This window comes from Notechis scutatus, chromosome 2 (genome assembly GCF_049901735.1).
Source record: "Notechis scutatus isolate UNSWTSFEM ecotype Mainland chromosome 2, rNotScu1.2, whole genome shotgun sequence".
NCBI classification, from domain to species: Eukaryota; Metazoa; Chordata; class Lepidosauria; order Squamata; family Elapidae; genus Notechis; species Notechis scutatus.
In genome coordinates this window covers 116,637,224-116,654,212 of record NC_142010.1, presented here as the reverse complement: position 1 = coordinate 116,654,212, position 16,989 = coordinate 116,637,224, and the positions used below count along the sequence as shown (strand labels likewise).

At 37.5% G+C, this 16,989-nt stretch overlaps 1 protein-coding gene across 4 annotated transcripts in view; it reads left to right on the top strand.

The window, feature by feature from the left end:
* Positions 1-16,989, top strand: part of RBFOX3 (RNA binding fox-1 homolog 3) — a 460,997-nt gene that overhangs the window by 55,963 nt on the left and 388,045 nt on the right. Inside the window, exon 2 of one of the 4 annotated variants that reach the window (XM_087955947.1) lies at positions 10,766-10,863. The exons of the other annotated variants lie outside the window; for them this stretch is intronic. The gene's annotated coding sequence lies outside the window, so the exon portion shown is untranslated. The remainder of the gene's footprint in view (positions 1-10,765; positions 10,864-16,989) is intronic. 4 annotated transcript variants of the gene reach the window in all.

The following is a 16,989-nucleotide window of genomic DNA, read 5'->3' as shown; positions in this document are numbered from 1 at the left end:
ATACAGCTTGCCTATAACTGGATGGGTGGGAAATGGCCCTGCTTTGATGGATTTGAAATACATTTTGATACTACTCATATGAATAGCAGGAAACAGCTGAGCATGGCCATGCCACCTCTCCTATATCACTCCTTCATCTGTAGGAAGAGACATAACAGATGAAATTGGGTGTTGGGCCCCATGCAGGCTGTGGGCTACCCATTCCTTGATTGTAGGAAAAATACTGATTATCTGTCCAAAGTTTGGAAGGAGAAAAATGCTGAAGATTGAGGAGGAGGTAGCTTAACTGAGAATGAAAATTGCAGAAAGAAGGCTGGGCTTCTCTCCAAAATGATCGGGATCCTTTTCAGCATTTCCTGTACTTTTCTTTCTCAGTGCACTTTCCCCTTCGTTGCATGGAAATGATGATTTTTTTAAAATCCTCCCCCTCCCACAAGGTCAGCAATTGGTCAGATTTTACTAATGTGCTCTCAGCCACCATATCATAGCCCGTGCCTCCAGAGTGTCTGAGATAGCTACAGTCCCCAGAACAATTGTGGGGTTTCTGGGGGAAAGCCTAACTTGGTTAAAGATGTCACTCTTTATGCACCTTCTGCTTTGTAACATATGCACATTGGATTGCATCCCAGTTCTGCTCTGTTGTGTTCAGCTTATTAACATGGAAATATTTGCTGTGGGATATGTCATCATTCCCCTCTGCCCCCAATATGTAGCCCTATATTGCCTCTTTGTTCTACTGAGCATCTTGCAATTCAGATTCAAGGTCACTGAAAGACCCTGAATTTCAGGAGAATGAATTGGAATGAATAAGTCCAGTGGGACACTATTTTTCCCCCTTTTCTTGCCAGGTGACACTGATTTATGCCTGACTACATTTTTGAAGTGCCATCCAAATGCCATTGTTTTCAAGGCGAATCTTTGTGCCACCCAGGTCCAGTCATTGTTGCACAGGGAACTGGATTAATGATCATGGAAGTTTCCAATAGCCTGGAATTTATCCAATATCATCATATCTATGTGAATACCTTGGTGCATGTTTAAAACATCTGGATACTTGGTATTTTACAATGCGCTAGTGAGGAGAGTGATGGATATTGCAGATCCAGGATCTCTGCTCAACTACAAACTCTTTGTCTTCAATAGCAACTTAATCTTAGTTAAGTTATGTAGATTTTGGGGGAGAAAATTTGATAAGAATAAGATGTTTCTACAAAGAAACATACATGATCCTCATTGCATACCTTGTTTTTCTATTGTGAGAATTCTGATTTCAGAATATAATTGTTACTTACAGTTTGATTGATTACAATCCATTTAATCAGATGTAAGGAATATGGTCCTGAGGAAGGAAAATTTTTATACAGTATGAACGTATTTGTTTATGGATGGGGAGAAAGAAGGGAGAAAGTGGAAATGGTCTGGAGAGAGTTCAGATACAAAGACAATTACTTTGGGATACATATATGCCTATTCAGGACTCTGTCAAAATGTTGTAGATATTTCTCAATTAATTAGCCTGATTTTATTTCTCTCATTTCCTACCCCTTTACCATGCTCCCATTATGAAAAGTTTTGCATTCAGGAATAACTTTTTCCAAAGCAAAATATTCCATTTGCTTGATAGGATATTTCAAATTTATGAGGAGTCAAGATTTGCAAACAGTTAGTGAACACATTACTTAATTACTGACATGCTTCAACTGAGCAATGACAGTTATCTGCAAGCTCCAGACTTGTGAACACGTAACACAGTGCAATAAAAGCATCCGAGACCTGCAAATGTTTAGAACAATGTACATAAATTATGGGTTTGTTTTAAAATGTATTGTGAATTATTAGCAAATGGAAAGGTTGGTGGCATGACAGGCTATATAGTTGTTCTGTGCTAAAGCAATATTTGGGGTTTTATTTCTGGGCTTTACTTGGAGAAAAAGTATTGTTTTTCTCTCCCCCACCGAACCTGACTACATTGGTTAAATAAAGAACAAGTATTAAAACTACTTTGAAAAATTAAAATGTAAATAGAAATTATACTTTGTAGTCCAGAAGCCAGAATTTGCAAGATAACAATGCAAGATAGTTTATCTTTTATTTAAAGAGAATATAAAAGACCTGTAATTTTGTCTTTGGGTGGGCATATATTTAGGTCTTCAGGTCAGTTTCGACACCTGACAACTGCTGGAATAAATCCCTGGAGTTTCTTGGCTAGTATTTTTGGAAGTGGCTTTTTTGCCTTCTTCCTAGGGGTGGGTGAGAGTCACCACTGTCATCCAGTAGGCTTCATGCCTAAGGCAGAATTAGAACTTACAGTATCCTGGTTTCTAGCTGGGTGCCTTAATCGCTATACCAAACTAGCTCTTTTGCCCTCTGTGTAGTGGCACACTCTCCCCCCCCCCCAAATCTTATTTAGGAGTCAGTTAAGAGAAGGAAAGGATTTTGTATGCTAGGTCACTACATTTATTTTCTTATAACTCCTTGTCCTTTTAGGCTGGTGACAGGGGATGGTTGAGAATTTTGTTTTATTTCATTGTGGTTTTATTTCCACAGAGAAATTAAAACATATTTGAAAGAAGGTAAGTGGTTCATTAGGAATATGCAATGTTTTAGATTTGGTCCCAGAAAGATGGTTCAAGGCAGAGGTGTTATCTAGCCATTTAAGCCTTGTCCTTTCAAATTGGTTTTTAAATTGCTGTGCTGCAATTTTGAAAACACCTGAAGCAGGGTAAGCAAAGCTTTCACCTTGTTTCCTTTGGATCCTTGCCTGAAGTTACTATTAAATTTCCCTGGTCTAGAGTCTCTAGATATGTTTAACTACAGCATCAACTATCTATGACTCCATCGTTCACCATCTGCCTGCATGAGCACAATTTCTATCTAGCACAGGTCCATTTATGATTTACCAACATAACAAGCATAATTTGAACCAGTTGTTGCCAATGCTTCAGAATGTGTGGGAGGATGAACAGAGCACCTGCCCTCAACTCTTTGAAGAAGCAATATCTTTTTTCCCGCCATCATACCTGGCTTCAAAAATTAAAAGTAGAACTCCTTTTAGATGGTGCAGATTGATCAAGGTTTAGAGAAAGAATCAAGTTTATATCGGTAAGAATTTAAACACTTCCCTCTGCAATTTCAAGAAATGGTTGGGGGAAAATGTTGCTATCATTTGGAGCATAAATTGAAGCAGTTATTATTTCCCCATGTTTTAGTCTGAAATTATAATAGTATAAATGCCCATTTTTCATCCTGAGGTTTCTCCAGATTCCACAATGAATTTCTAACATATTACTTTTTAATCTACCCGAGACTGACAATTTTGTACTTTTTTTTTTTACTGTATTTTTCTTTTTAGCTTTAAAAAGATCATTTTTTAAAAAAAAAAAGTAGATTATTCAGTCAATTAACGTTAGCTGAAAATATTTTAACTTGACCTATGGTGCCAGTTAATAGGTTAATTTATGAAGAAAAATTCTGCTTGATAGAGTTTTTGAATTTCTGCTTGTTCTGATCTTTTTTTTTTTTTTAATCAGTTCTGTAATAGCTAATGACTCTACTTTTCAGGTAGTTCTTGTTTATTGGAACCAACAACTCAGTTGTTAAGTGAACAGATGCTAAATGAAACTGCTTAAGATCTGTGCTTAAGATCTGACTTCTGCTTTCCTTTGTTTTATAGACTTGCAACAGTTGTAAATGTGAGTCATAAAGTTACTTTTGCATCGCTTCATAATTGTGAACTATTACTAAAGGAGACAATCACTAAAGGAGGATAGTCTGTGCTTCCATCCATAAAGACCATATTTATGGAAAATATGGAAAAAAATGGAGTAGCCTATCTCTGTCTGACTTTCCTTTCTGATAAATATCAGCTCTCTTTCCAATGTCCATCAGAACATCTGGTAAAATCTGAAGTTTTAAACTATCATACCTTTTCTTTTATCATTCTAATATTGTGCCCTTTGTCTTAAAGGATGTGAATTTGGCAAGATAAACATGAAAGTGTAACTAAACTAGGCAAAAGAGTCTTATAAAGTAAGTTCATTCATACCATGAATGAATTTCTAACCATTCCTCCTGATTTAGCCAAGAAAATCTTCGAGTAATTTTTCCATTTTTCTTTCTAACTCTTCTCTTCCAAAATCTTCAGGTAATTCCATGAGCTTTAAATTATTTTTATGCAGTTCTGTTTCTAGTGATGGCAATCTAACCTCCATCTTCCTTGTCTCTGACCTTCATCGTTAATATCAGTCTTACAGGAATCCAATTTTACTTCTAAATGATGTTGTTTGTGTAAGATCAATTTAATTATGTTAAATCTTTAATTTTATTGTTGAAACTTACACAGTTGACCTACAAGCACATTTTTAATTTGTGATAAAATGACAGATGTGCCAGCTTCTATTAGAATCTTAATGGATTCTCACTCTTGCCCTCTCTTCTCTTACTCCTTCAGATCACATGTCCACATGCTTTTAAGTATCTTTTTGGAATAGAATCTAAAATGCTACACAGCCCTATTGTTTATGGTATGAAATTTAACTTTTAATAAAGTAATTTTACTCTTTAGTATAACTGCACACATTTAAACAATTGTATTGTTTAAGAAGTCACAATCTGGAAAGGTGCAACAGAGGTGCAAGCTGTACACACAAACACAATTTATGCACATAATTGGTAATAAAATTTCTCACAGATATTTTTTCTGGAGGAGAAGAAATGTTTCTACCATATTGGCCAAATTAATCCCCTCTGACAATTAAGTCTGTCTTCTGATGTTTGTCATGCACCACATTTGCCAAACTTATATATCATCTTCTAAAATGGAGAATATTTTGGAATTTCTATAGAAAAGGTGTCCTACTTAAGTATTTTATTCTGATGAGCACAGTCAGAGTTTTCCAAATGCAGAACGCAGATGATTTTACTGGAGAAAATTTAAACTCCCTTGTTGCAGGTTGATGCATAGGAGAAAAGGAGGTGATAATTGGCAGAGGAAGGCGCCCTGGTATGCCTGAAATGCATTGGTAATCAGCTTGACAAATAATTTTCTGCACCTGGTAGTTTTTGCCTTTTGCATCTTCCCACCTGCAGAATATGAACAAAGGTAGATCAGTGTAATTCTGTTACAATTGGTCTTTTTGTTGTATTTATGGCATTTATTTTTCTTTCTGCTTTTCGTCCGGCGCTCTCTTCCAGTGCAAGTTAGAATCTTGTGAATGTCCACAGATGCATTAATGTTCTTGGTGTAATTGTTCCTGTTCCAAATGGGTTTTACAGAGAAGAACCTTTTAGAAACAGAAACAGAACAAGCTGTATTGTACCCTTATTCTCAGGATGCTAAATCCATATCTCAAATATCTTTGTCCACGCACAGGCAGTGTTCTTCTGAGAATACAGCTTTCATTTTTAGAAAGTTCTTCTGGGCTCTCATGTCTGGAAAGATAACTTTGAAAAGGCAAGCAATGCCTGGTGAGAACTTGGAAGCCACAGGTAGGGCTCAGTGGGATTTCCAGCAGGGGAAAGACATGATTTCCATTGACCTACACAGCCTTTTTTGATCCTTGCGGCTTTCTGATGAACCACATAAGCAAAATGTAAGCAAATAAGCATATGTACAATTGCATGTTATAGAAAGTCTATAATTAGTAGTCTTGACTGCCCCTGTTTTCTGCTTAATTGCTACTACTAGCTTGCCTGTTGAAGATACCTTATTAAGGTTTTCAGGACTGCCTTCTCTAACTATAATCAACCTGCCTGACTCATTTTGTCGCAGGATAAATTGCTGAAAGTTGCCTATTTCCATGAGGTACCTACTATGGCAGGGATGTCAAATTTGCGTTGTCACATCGTTGTCACGTGATGTATCACGACTTCCCCCCCTTCGCTAAACCGGGGGTGGGCGTGGCCAGCATGTGATGAATCTGGTCCGCAGGCCGCGAGTTTGACACCCCTGTACTATGGAGTCATGTAAATGCTGCTTTTCTGAGATGGCTTCTTACTTGAACTGAGTTCTAGCCTCTGGGAAACAATTGAAAATGGAGCCATTCTGGAGGGCTTTTGGTGAAGCAATGATGCCTAGGATGTGTGAATGTACTGTAGTTTGGGGAATAGTCTTTAAAATTATTCTTACTTTTTTACTGCAAATGTTTTTTTTCATATGACTTACTGCTATATTGTGAGGGCCTTTAGACTATTGGCTAAAATCCAATAAGTACATTAATGAAATGTTGCTAGCATGAATTGGTAGGGTAGTCATTTTTCAGAAGCTTACCTTTCTTCCTTAGTTATCAAAATTTTACATTTGTGAGCAGGTACAGATAGTCCTCAACTTAACAACCAATTGCTTAGTGACTAGTTCAAAGGCACTGAAAAAAGTGACAAACGGCCAGTCCTCACATTTATAACAGTCATAATGTATCTGTGGTCTCATGATCGAAATTTGGGTGCTTGTCAACCGGCCTGCATTTATGAAGGTTGCAGCATCCCAGTGTCACATGATGTCCATTTGCAACTTTGCCAGCCAACTTCTGCAAGCAAAGTCAATGAGGGAAGCTGGATTTGCTTAACAACCACATGATCCCCTTAACAACTGTGGCAAACAGGTCCTAATATTATTGAAACTCACTTAATGACTGTCTTGCTTAGTGACAGAAGTTCTAGTCCCAATTGTCATAAATTGGGGGCTACCTGTAGTTGGTGCAGGTCCTCTTTAATGGATATGTAAGTTACTGAACCTTCATATACACATATATTGTATGATGCCTCAAATGAATTCATGCATCACGTAGTATATAGTCTCCTCATTTTGCACTTGGCAGTTCTCAGGACAGGAGGACTTTTCCAAGCAATTTTGGTAATTGTGCCAGCCTATAATGTAAAAGGCAATCCACCAGGAATCCTAGATTGAAGTTGTTTAGGATTTACATATCACAGGAGAAAAACTGTGAACCTCATTTAGTCGATCTGCAGCTGCTTTAGCAAAATTGTAGCATGAACACTGTGAGGAGCTCTATTCAGTCCACCTGGCTACCCCATATTACATCATCTTCAGCTTCTGGTCTAGACATAAGAATAACGTTACATAGAATATACTGCATATAGTTTAAAATGTTCCCACTCTCCTGGAACAGTACACTTACACTGATTTTAACTTTTCTCTTATCAGCTACTTTTTTGGTAGTATAGTATTTTAAGCATGGGAGGGGATTATATGCTGTGCCATTTTTATAAGGAGGACCAGTTGTCTTGTATACAATTATTTAACAGTAATGTATAAACAGACAATATTGTTTCTATTTAGAGGTATAAAATTCCTTGCTTATTTGCAGAAGGATAATTGACTTTTCACAGAAGCTACGGGTATCCTTCCGTTTTCTTTTCTTCCCGTTCCACTGATTGTCTTATTTTCCTTTTTTTAAATTTTTTAAAATTCTTTCCAATTGTTAATACCTCCTTCCTCTTTCCCCATCTCACTCTCCTACCAAATTCTGTTTCTACTCAGCTTCCCAATAAGGTTGTGTTCTATTTTATCCTCTAGTTACATTCAACAATCTACCACTTTTACCAACCCAAGGACCCACGGATATGGCCATGGATACCTACATATCCATTCACAAGATCTGTCTCGTTAAGATTCAGTTCCATTTTATTGGCCTTCATCCATCCCAACATGTAGAGCCCTTCTTAATTCAGGTGTTATGGAGAAATAAAGTTGAAAGTCATCTACTCCAAAGAGCCTGATGATAGTGGTACTCTCAGTACTCTTCTGAGAGACAGCTTGCTCAAAGGAATGGAAAGCACCCCCTGAATCTTAACTAAAAGAAATTACTGAGGGACTTCCGGTCTGCAGTGCTTCGGGGCAGGCAGGAATCAGCGATCATGCATGGTTTCTGCCTGCGCTCGCTGCTGGAGTGCCCTGAGCCACCCGGCTTCAGGGCTAGCCACCTCCGTAGAAGGTGGTGAAGATAGGGGGGATCTGGCAGGGTCGAGAGAAATCGCACCTCTCTTCCCTAGCCGGCTAAACCCCCTTTTCCGAAGGTGGTAGAGCGGCGGTCAGAAATGGCCGCCACATAGAAGCGCTCAGCCGGAAAAGAAAGTGCAGGAGGAGTCAAGAAGAAGTGAAAGTTCTTTTGCTGACCGGGACAAAGCAACAACGAAGTTATCCTGGAACCTGAAATCTGCAAAAAATACATCGTTCCCAGTGATTTACAAGCGGCGAATGGAAGTTAAAAGGGAAAGTTCTTTTTTCTTTTCACTCTCCTTCCTAACGTTGACAGCAAACAGAAATGCATGAGAAATCGGAAAAACCCGCTTTTGCATTAACAGCTAAACTGGATAATTAAATGCTAAAGGGATAATAAGGATTTCTGAACATTTAAAAAAAATTTTTTTTTGCTGTAAGTGGGAAGGGAGAGGAAAAGAATTGGAGCAGGATTTGGAAGTAAGGAGGAGATTGCCTAGAATTTTAAAGAATCATTAAATACTACAAGACTTCTAAAAGATACATTTTAACTGGACTTTGCAACTAAACAGTAACCCCAGAAAGAGAAAGTGAAGAAAGAAGAAAGTACTAAAAGAAACAGCTTATTTTGGACTGTTTGGTGACTTTGGGACTTTTGGAAATTATTTTTGAAGGACTAAAAACACTTGGGTGGTTGTTTTGGAAAAACATTTCCTTTCTACAATGGGATCACTTGTGGATGAATTGAAAATTGAATACAAAAAATACAAAGAAGAAGAACAAGAAGGGAAAGACTCTCTTGGCACTCTTTTTCAATTCTTAGAAATGGCGATTTGTACCTATGAGAAACTGATTGCGCAACAAGATGATTGGGATAAAAAAGAAGCCATCTTTGATGAACAAGTAACTTTACTTGGGGAAGAAAGGGAGAAGGAGGAAAAGAAAAAGGGGACTTTAAGATTTAAAAAAACAACCAAAAAAGAGAAAAATAAGGTGAAAAGTGGATATAATGTGAGAAAACAACAGAAAGGGGGAATGCAGAAGAGGAAAAGGGAGGTGGAGAGACAAGGGGGTAAAAAGGGCAAGGAGAAGAAGAAGCAAGGGAGGAAGGAAGGGACGAGAAGACTCAATGGTGGGGAGTAAGATGTAAAGAAACAAGATTCATTTAGAGATAATGGGTAAAATTTAATTGAAAAAGGGATTCTGCAGGTACATAAAAGTGTATTGTTATATTTGTACTTAGAAATAATGTTAGAAAATTGGAAACAACATGTGATTAAAAATGGGATAAAATATTTAGTGTAACTTAGTGAAATTTTTGTGAATAAAAGGAAGGCAATGAAATAAATGAGAGAAATTGAAGTAGGAGGAAATGGGAACATTTTAATGATACAATGATTTAAAATATAAGTGATGTGAAGTGGGGGGGAAATAACTATGGAAAGTACAAGTGTTCCCATAAAAGTATGATATTCAATTGAAAAATAATGTGTAAAATGTTTAAGATTTAAATGAATATTAATATTAATGATTAGATTCGAATTGACATGGATTGTTGTTTTAATTATATTACATACTTATAAATTTTTCTTTTTTAAAAATATAATGTGTAACTTTAGAATGTACCAAACAGAATCCCAATGGAAGTTATGTACTATGCTAACTGTTATAAATTTAGGGGAAAGAGTTAAAGGCTTCACACTCCAATTAGTGCACAGGAGAAATTTTGTTTAAAAAGAAAAGATAAATAGATAGCTGGAAACAGAACAGACAAAGAATAATAAACATAATGATCTGAATTGAGATGAGATAAATAAAATAAAACTAAGAAAATTAAAAGAGGTGAGAAGCTATATAGAAAATGGAAAATGGTAATAGGATATGGAATGGTATATAAAATGAACATGAATTTGAATTTGTGTCTGTATGAAGAGATGTAACCCGGGATAAAGCAGCTTTCAGAAAAGATGTTTTATGTTTTTATGTTCTATGTTTTGTTTGTTTGTGTATTGCCTTTGAAAATTAATAAAATTTGTTTTTGTTTTTTTAAAAAGAAATTGCTGAGGAGGACAGCATTATCAACAATATCAAAAGCTCTTGGGATATAAAGCAGCTTCAACATCCCTCTGCCTCCCTTTGTCTCTCTCCCTAGGCCTAGATCATTTAACAGACTAATGATGGATGGTAACCCATGAACCAGGCCTTACTAGATGGAAAAGAATTGTGATAATTGATATCTTCCAACTTCCAATGACACTACCCCTTCAGTACTTCCCCTGCCAATACCTGACTTGTTTAACAGAATTGGAAGGGACCTTGTAGGTCATCTAGTCCAACCCCCACCCAAGCAGGAGGTCCTACACTATTTCTGACAAATGGCAGTCCAATCTCTGCTTGAAAGCATCCAGTGATGAAGCTCCCACAACCTCCGAAGGCAAGCTGTTCCATTGGTTGATTGTTCTCACTGTCAGAAAATTTCTTATTTCCAGGTTGAATTTCTCCTTGATCAGTTTCCATTCATTATTCCTTGTCTGGCCTTCAGGTGCTTTAGAAAATAGCTTGACTCCTTCCTTTCTGTGGCAGCCCCTCAAATATTGGTCCTTCTCTTCACTAGACTAGCCAAGCCCAGTTCCTGTAACTGTTCTTCATATGTTTTGTCTCCAGTCCCCTAATCATCCTGGTTGCTTTTCTCTGCACTTTTTCTAGAGTCTCAAGTTTCATACACTGCAGCCATAGAAATGTGTTTAGAACTGCTAGGGAACCAATAACAATACAATTATATTTTGAATGTGTATATTTAATCCACAGACTCTTTAAAACTTCAAGAGACCTGGGCATGGACATCTATTTTTGTGGTGGGGAGAGCAGAAGCAGCAACCCTGCGGTTTAGCTTGTGATAAGACTTTGTAAGTAGAGTTCACTGTTGCAATGTACCTCTCAGTTTTTCTTGTTTCTTAGTATCATTTGCCATGACATAAATGTTGTAAGCAGCCATAAGTCTGTATTATATTTTTGGCAATACCACCATTTCATAAATTTGACAACTTTACATGATTTGTTGGAAAAGAATTCAAATAACTAGCAGGAAAAAAAAATATGGGAAGCTGCTTGATGCTAACTTACAGTAACACTTTGACCCATCTAGCTTAGTATTGATCTGCTAAGCCAGTGATCCCCAACCTTTTTATGCCGCGGCCCGGTACCGGCATCAGCTGGGCGCCGCGACCGGTCCCGGCATCAGCTGGGCGCCGCCATCTTTTTTGATGAAAAAGTGCTTCGGTGACCTCACGGAAGCACTTTTCATCAAAGATGGCGGCGCATGCGCTTCGATGAGCTTTCCGGGTAGAAATGGCTTTCTACCGGAAAAGCTCACGAAGCGCTAAGCGCCGCCATCTTTTTGATGAAAAAGTGCTTCCGGTGAGCTTTCTACCGGAAAAGCTCACCGGAAGCACTTTTTCATCAAAAAGATGGCGGCGCTCTCAGCAGCCCCGGTAGGACTTGTTCCGCGGACGGTACCGGTCCCCGGACCGGTGGTTGGGGACCCCTGTGCTAAGCAATTTCCCCAGCTTTCCCTGTCTTTATTTATGTCTACTCCAATTGTTAACTATGGCACTTTTTGTATGTGATGCAGAGATATAACAATCAAATCTTTCTTCATGAGCATTCAGTAAATAGAAGGGCAGCAGGGAATGGCTTTTGCAATAATGATGGAGAAAAATAAATATACTTGACCAGAGTTGGGAGATTACTTTATTTTCATGCTTGTTCCACCACTTTGCAGAATTAGATGGGCAACATATAAATTTAACAAATAAGTAAATAAATTCACATATTCAAATCCAGAACTATTGCATATTAAATTAAAAATACTACCGTGTTTCTCATATAATAAGGCCGGGTCTTATTTTTTTTTGAGCCCCGAAAAAATGGCTAGGCCGTCTTTTCGGGGATTACTTAATTTCCCCTTCTTGCATCTTTGGGCGGGCAGCGACAGCTTGGATGTTGACCTCAGCGTTGGTGGGGCACTTCGTATCAGGGTCAATGCAGGCAGCACCATATCCGGGTGTGCAACAAAAGTACTTCCTAACGTCAAGCGCCCCCACCATTCCCCCCCATTTCGCATGTTTTAATATAGGCCTTAATTTGTGGGGAGGGGCTTAATTTCATTTCATGCCTATAAAACATGCTGGGACTTCCTATTGGGGGAGGCCGTATTGTTGGAGAAACAGGGTAGTAATCTTAAAGGCACTAGGTTTGTTAAAGAACCCCACTTGACTTTTGATTTAAAGCAAGGCTAATTTTATAGGGGAATAATTGCTGAAGGCCATGCAATGAGAAGAAGTATAGTTTCAAATCCAAAGTACAGATCAGTATCTGAAATGAGTGAATGGATCAGTACTTTCCATCTAAATCAAAGCTGATGTCAGGGTTCCAGGTAATAGTCCCATAGCAAGCAAAATTCCAAGGCAGGTGAATTCCTTAAAGAATAGCTCTATTGGAAACTATATCATGGCAACTTTACGACCTGCAAAGTTCAATTCCCAGAATTCCTGAGCTAGCTTATTTACAGGTTGTAAAGTTGCCATAGTTCTCATCACTGATCTAAATAAAATTAAAATACAAACTTTGTATTGCTATTGTACCTGTTGGTACTGTTATAGAAAGATCCAGTATTTTTGCATCAATCAAGACAGCTCTTTCTATATTAATGAAAAATTATGATGCTTACAAAGCAGAGAGAGAGAAAATATATTGGCAACACAACACACTGAATGCAGCTAGGAAAGATCATGGGTTGGGGGGTGCCCATTGGAACTTCAAATCCAGGTCATAAGTGCCTTTCGGGGGGGGGGCTGTTATAATTTCGAACAGATGCTTAGTGAGGACTATCTAGACCAATCCCCAATTAAAGACAGACCTGCTATTGACTGATGAACATGGTAGATTTGTTGGGGTTGAACTTGAATTATATGGGGACAAGGCTTTCCTTTTGGGAATGTATACCCCTAATGAGGCTTTTAATAAGCAACCTATGTTTTTTATGAAAATTTATGCTTGATGGGGGGACTGGAATGGGGTAATTTTGACACAGTAACATAGGACATCTAAGAAAAATAACAAGACCAATCAAGGCAAATTACCAAATGCCTGTTTTGATATGATGGACAATTTAGGATTAGTGAGTACATAGAGACTGAAAAATGGAACTGTTAAAGGATATACTTTCTAGAAGGACATAGATCTTTTTCAGGAATAGATATATCTGGATTTCAAAGAATTTACTAAAATTGTTAAAGTAGAGATTTTACCAGAGACTTTTTCTGATTATAACTCTGTGAGTTTGGTTTATAAAAAGGAAGGTTCCATTTTTAGTTGGGAAACTAAATAAAATATTGTCACGGAAAGAAGCAACAGTGAAGGACTATAAAAAGAAATTAAGATAATTTTTTTAAAAAACCTAAACACTAGCATAGATGTAAGCATTTTTGGGGATTCTAGTAAAGCTTTTATGAGAGGGTATGTTATCATACTGTACTTGAAAAGAAAAGCCAAGACAAAATAGGGTATTTTGGATGAGAAGAAAGAAAAGAAGAATTAAAAAAATCTCCAGGGAAGATAAATATTTCTCATCAAATTAAACTTTTACAGCAACAGCTGTCCATGATAAAAGAAATGGAAATAAAAATGAACTATGCAACGGGAAAAAAAAAGCCCTGAATTTGCAAATAAACCATGGAAGTGGTTGGCATATAAATTAAGAAAAGAAAAAGATATTAAAACTTCAAGAGGGAGATGCTGTAATAATGGATAATGTGACAATACAAAAAGCTTTTACGAGAGCTTTCATCAGTATTATTCTAATTTGTACAAAGGTCATAGTATTCCTTTCAAGAAAATGGATTTTTTTAAAAAATAAGAAACTATTACAGAGAAACAAACACAAATAATGAAGGGACTCACAAAACTAAGAGGTTTCTAAAGTTATAAAAAGGTTATAGGAAAAGTGTTGGGACTGTATGGATTGTCAGGTTCTCATTATGAATGTTTTGAGGATGATCTCTTGCAACCTTTGCAAAATACAATGAATTTATTTTACAGGGAGGAAAGATGCCTGAGACATGGAAAGATGCAAATATAATATAAATACACAAAGAAGGACAGGATTTGACTTTGATAAGAAGTTATAGACCATTATCACTACTTTAGTAATGATTCTAAACTGTTCATAACGATCCTAGCAGACAAATTAAAAATAATTTTATAAGAATTTGCGAAATCAAGCTGGGTTTTTATCTAACAGACAATTAAAAGATAATGTTACAGCTGTGTTGGATATTTTGGAATATTTCGAACAGCATAATGAAAAACTAGTTTCATTATTTATTTGGATGTAGAGAAAGCTTTTGACAAATTGAATTGGACTTTTTAATTTAAAATGTTAAATTTCTATGCTGCCTATCCCACTGATACAGAACTCTGGGCAACTTACAACATAATAATTTTAAAATAATGAGTATATTAAATACACAAAAATGGATCAAGTTTACCCACAAAGGAGAAATGGAACATGATAGTACTTGCTCAGATGGTCAATTTGACTGCTTTTGCATCCAAAATACTTGGAGTGGGGGTCCCTATATCTTGATTAATTGATTCTACCTGTGAAACATTGGATGATTTCAGTAATTATCCTTGTGCTACTTACACTTATGATTGTTTCATTCCCATGTGTTAGCATTGCAGAATTACTTACGGCTGTAATTGACACAGGCTGCTATATCTTGTGACTGTGATCTATTACTCTATGCTTCCAACATAAAGATTGTATGTGTATATGGTGTAATTGTTCTCTAACATGCTTTGAGCTCCATCTAATGGCAAAGTTGGCTTAGAAAGTTGGTTTTAGTAGTATTATGACCCTACTGAGTACCTGTCCTCCTATCATCCCTAATCCATGACACATATTCATTGGAGGACAAGATCCATGTCTCCTCAGAGACATCCATTCATAGCATCCCGGTTTCACCTTACCCTGTTCTTTAATAAAGTATCAAGATTTATGCACACGGTCTGGTTTATTGAAGGATAGGAAGATTTAGCTGCATGTCAAGCCACACACAGGGTAACATGTAGTGAGGATAGAACAAATACCACAAGTGGTATTTCCTCTATCAAAGTCATGCTGAGGAAGCCAAAGGTTTCTCATCCCCATTGAACTTCCAGATAGCATTGTTTTCGGTGGCAGGGAAATTTGAAACAGTAGTTTCCCCAGAAGCAAGAATGGGAGAAAATAATACCCTGGCAGGCCTCTGGAAATCATAGATCATCCAACATGAAACTGTGTTCTTCCCTGATCATGTAGGAGTGCTCTGCTTCAAGACAATTTTGCCTGCGGATGGCTCATTTGAATGTTTAGTTAATGGTCTTAATAGTTTGATTTTCATTTATATGAGCATTCGTGCCAATGGCCCTATTATTCCATCTAAGTTAGGATATTTTTCTACTAGAATTTCTTTAAGTCTCAGCAACTAATAACATGAAGAAGAACAAATAACCAATGGAAGAAAAACAATACGTTTAAAAATCCTATTAACCTTTGCAGGAAAAGTGAAAAAGCATATTATTTTCTTTCATATGTACATTTTCAAGGTTATACCAAGGATCATGACAACTAGAAATCAAGAGAGAACTGTGAGCATAAGTCAGTAAGTCATAAAAGTTCAAGTGTTGCCATTTATTGGCCACTTTTATTCTATATTGTGTTTGAGGGAATTTTGCAGTGTTCCTCGGAGCACTATAAATGACTTACAGGATATACCATTCTTACAAATATTCCTGCTCTGAACTATTGAGAAAGAATAAGAATCTTCCCTTAGGCCTTGTGCTCCTATAAGCCCTGTGAATTAAATGCAGGGTGAGATGTTGCTAGCTGACCCCTTTGACTAATACCTGTAGAATTTCTCCCCTCTCTTTCCCATTGGACTTGCAGTCTCTGAAGATAGAGAGTGAGAAATGAATCATTAATTGGTTCTGACAAACAATTTGCTCCTTTTGTTGTTGCTCCCATTCATCATGCTCACATTTCCCCCCATTTTTTTTTCCTAATGGTTCATTATGTTTGTTTGGCACACATCACTACAGAGGGCCAGGTTGGAAAAGATCATGTTGTAAATTCCAATTTGCTGGTCTGCCGTATTACTCTTTTTAAGTAAAGAAATATGCTGAATTTCTCTTCTATTAGCCAAACTCTCTCCATCTTGACTCTAAATTTCCACTTTACTTGCCCACATTTGTTTAAGCTGTAGAAACAGGAGGTTCTATATTTAGAACCATTTGTACTTTTTACTTATCCCTTTTTTAAAAATGCAAATTTCATTCAAACTTAACAGATTACTTTGTCTTTTTAAACACACTACTTGTGAACCTGGAATCCGCACTATATATTGGACATTAATACAATTGAGTGAGTCCAGAAGTATTCTCCTCCATGCTGCATCGAGAGCCCAGGATGGGTTGAGTCCTTCCTATGACATCATTTAGCTGAGTCTGTACTAAGATATCAAAGCCAGCCCCCAGGAGAGACCCCAGCTTTTGACTCAGCTCCTTTCAGTCAGTAGCTGTGTCTCTGAAAGCGTTCTGTTAGATAGCACTCACCAGTGATCTTCAGTACTTTTTTTCCTCGCTGTAAGCAGCTCCCAGGGATCTGGGTAGCTGCTCTTCCAGGAGAGCAGGGCTCACTCTCCTGCAACATTGGGAGCAGCGTTACAGAGCTCTATGCAGGCAAGCTGGGCAGCGTCTGTAGACCTCCCCCACGCCTGCGGTTTGGAGCAATTGTAAAAATGATCGGCAAACGGATAGGAGCACAAGCCAGCTGATCGTGTGGCTGGTTGCTGTGTTTTTCCCTTGCTGACTTCGCTCGGAGCTCTGTATAGCCTAAGGAGTGATTCTTCGATCTTGGACCCTGTTTCCTCTAGTCAGTGGCTATCTTGGATTCAAGCCTTCCACCACGAGGCGAGTGGCCATTTTGTAAG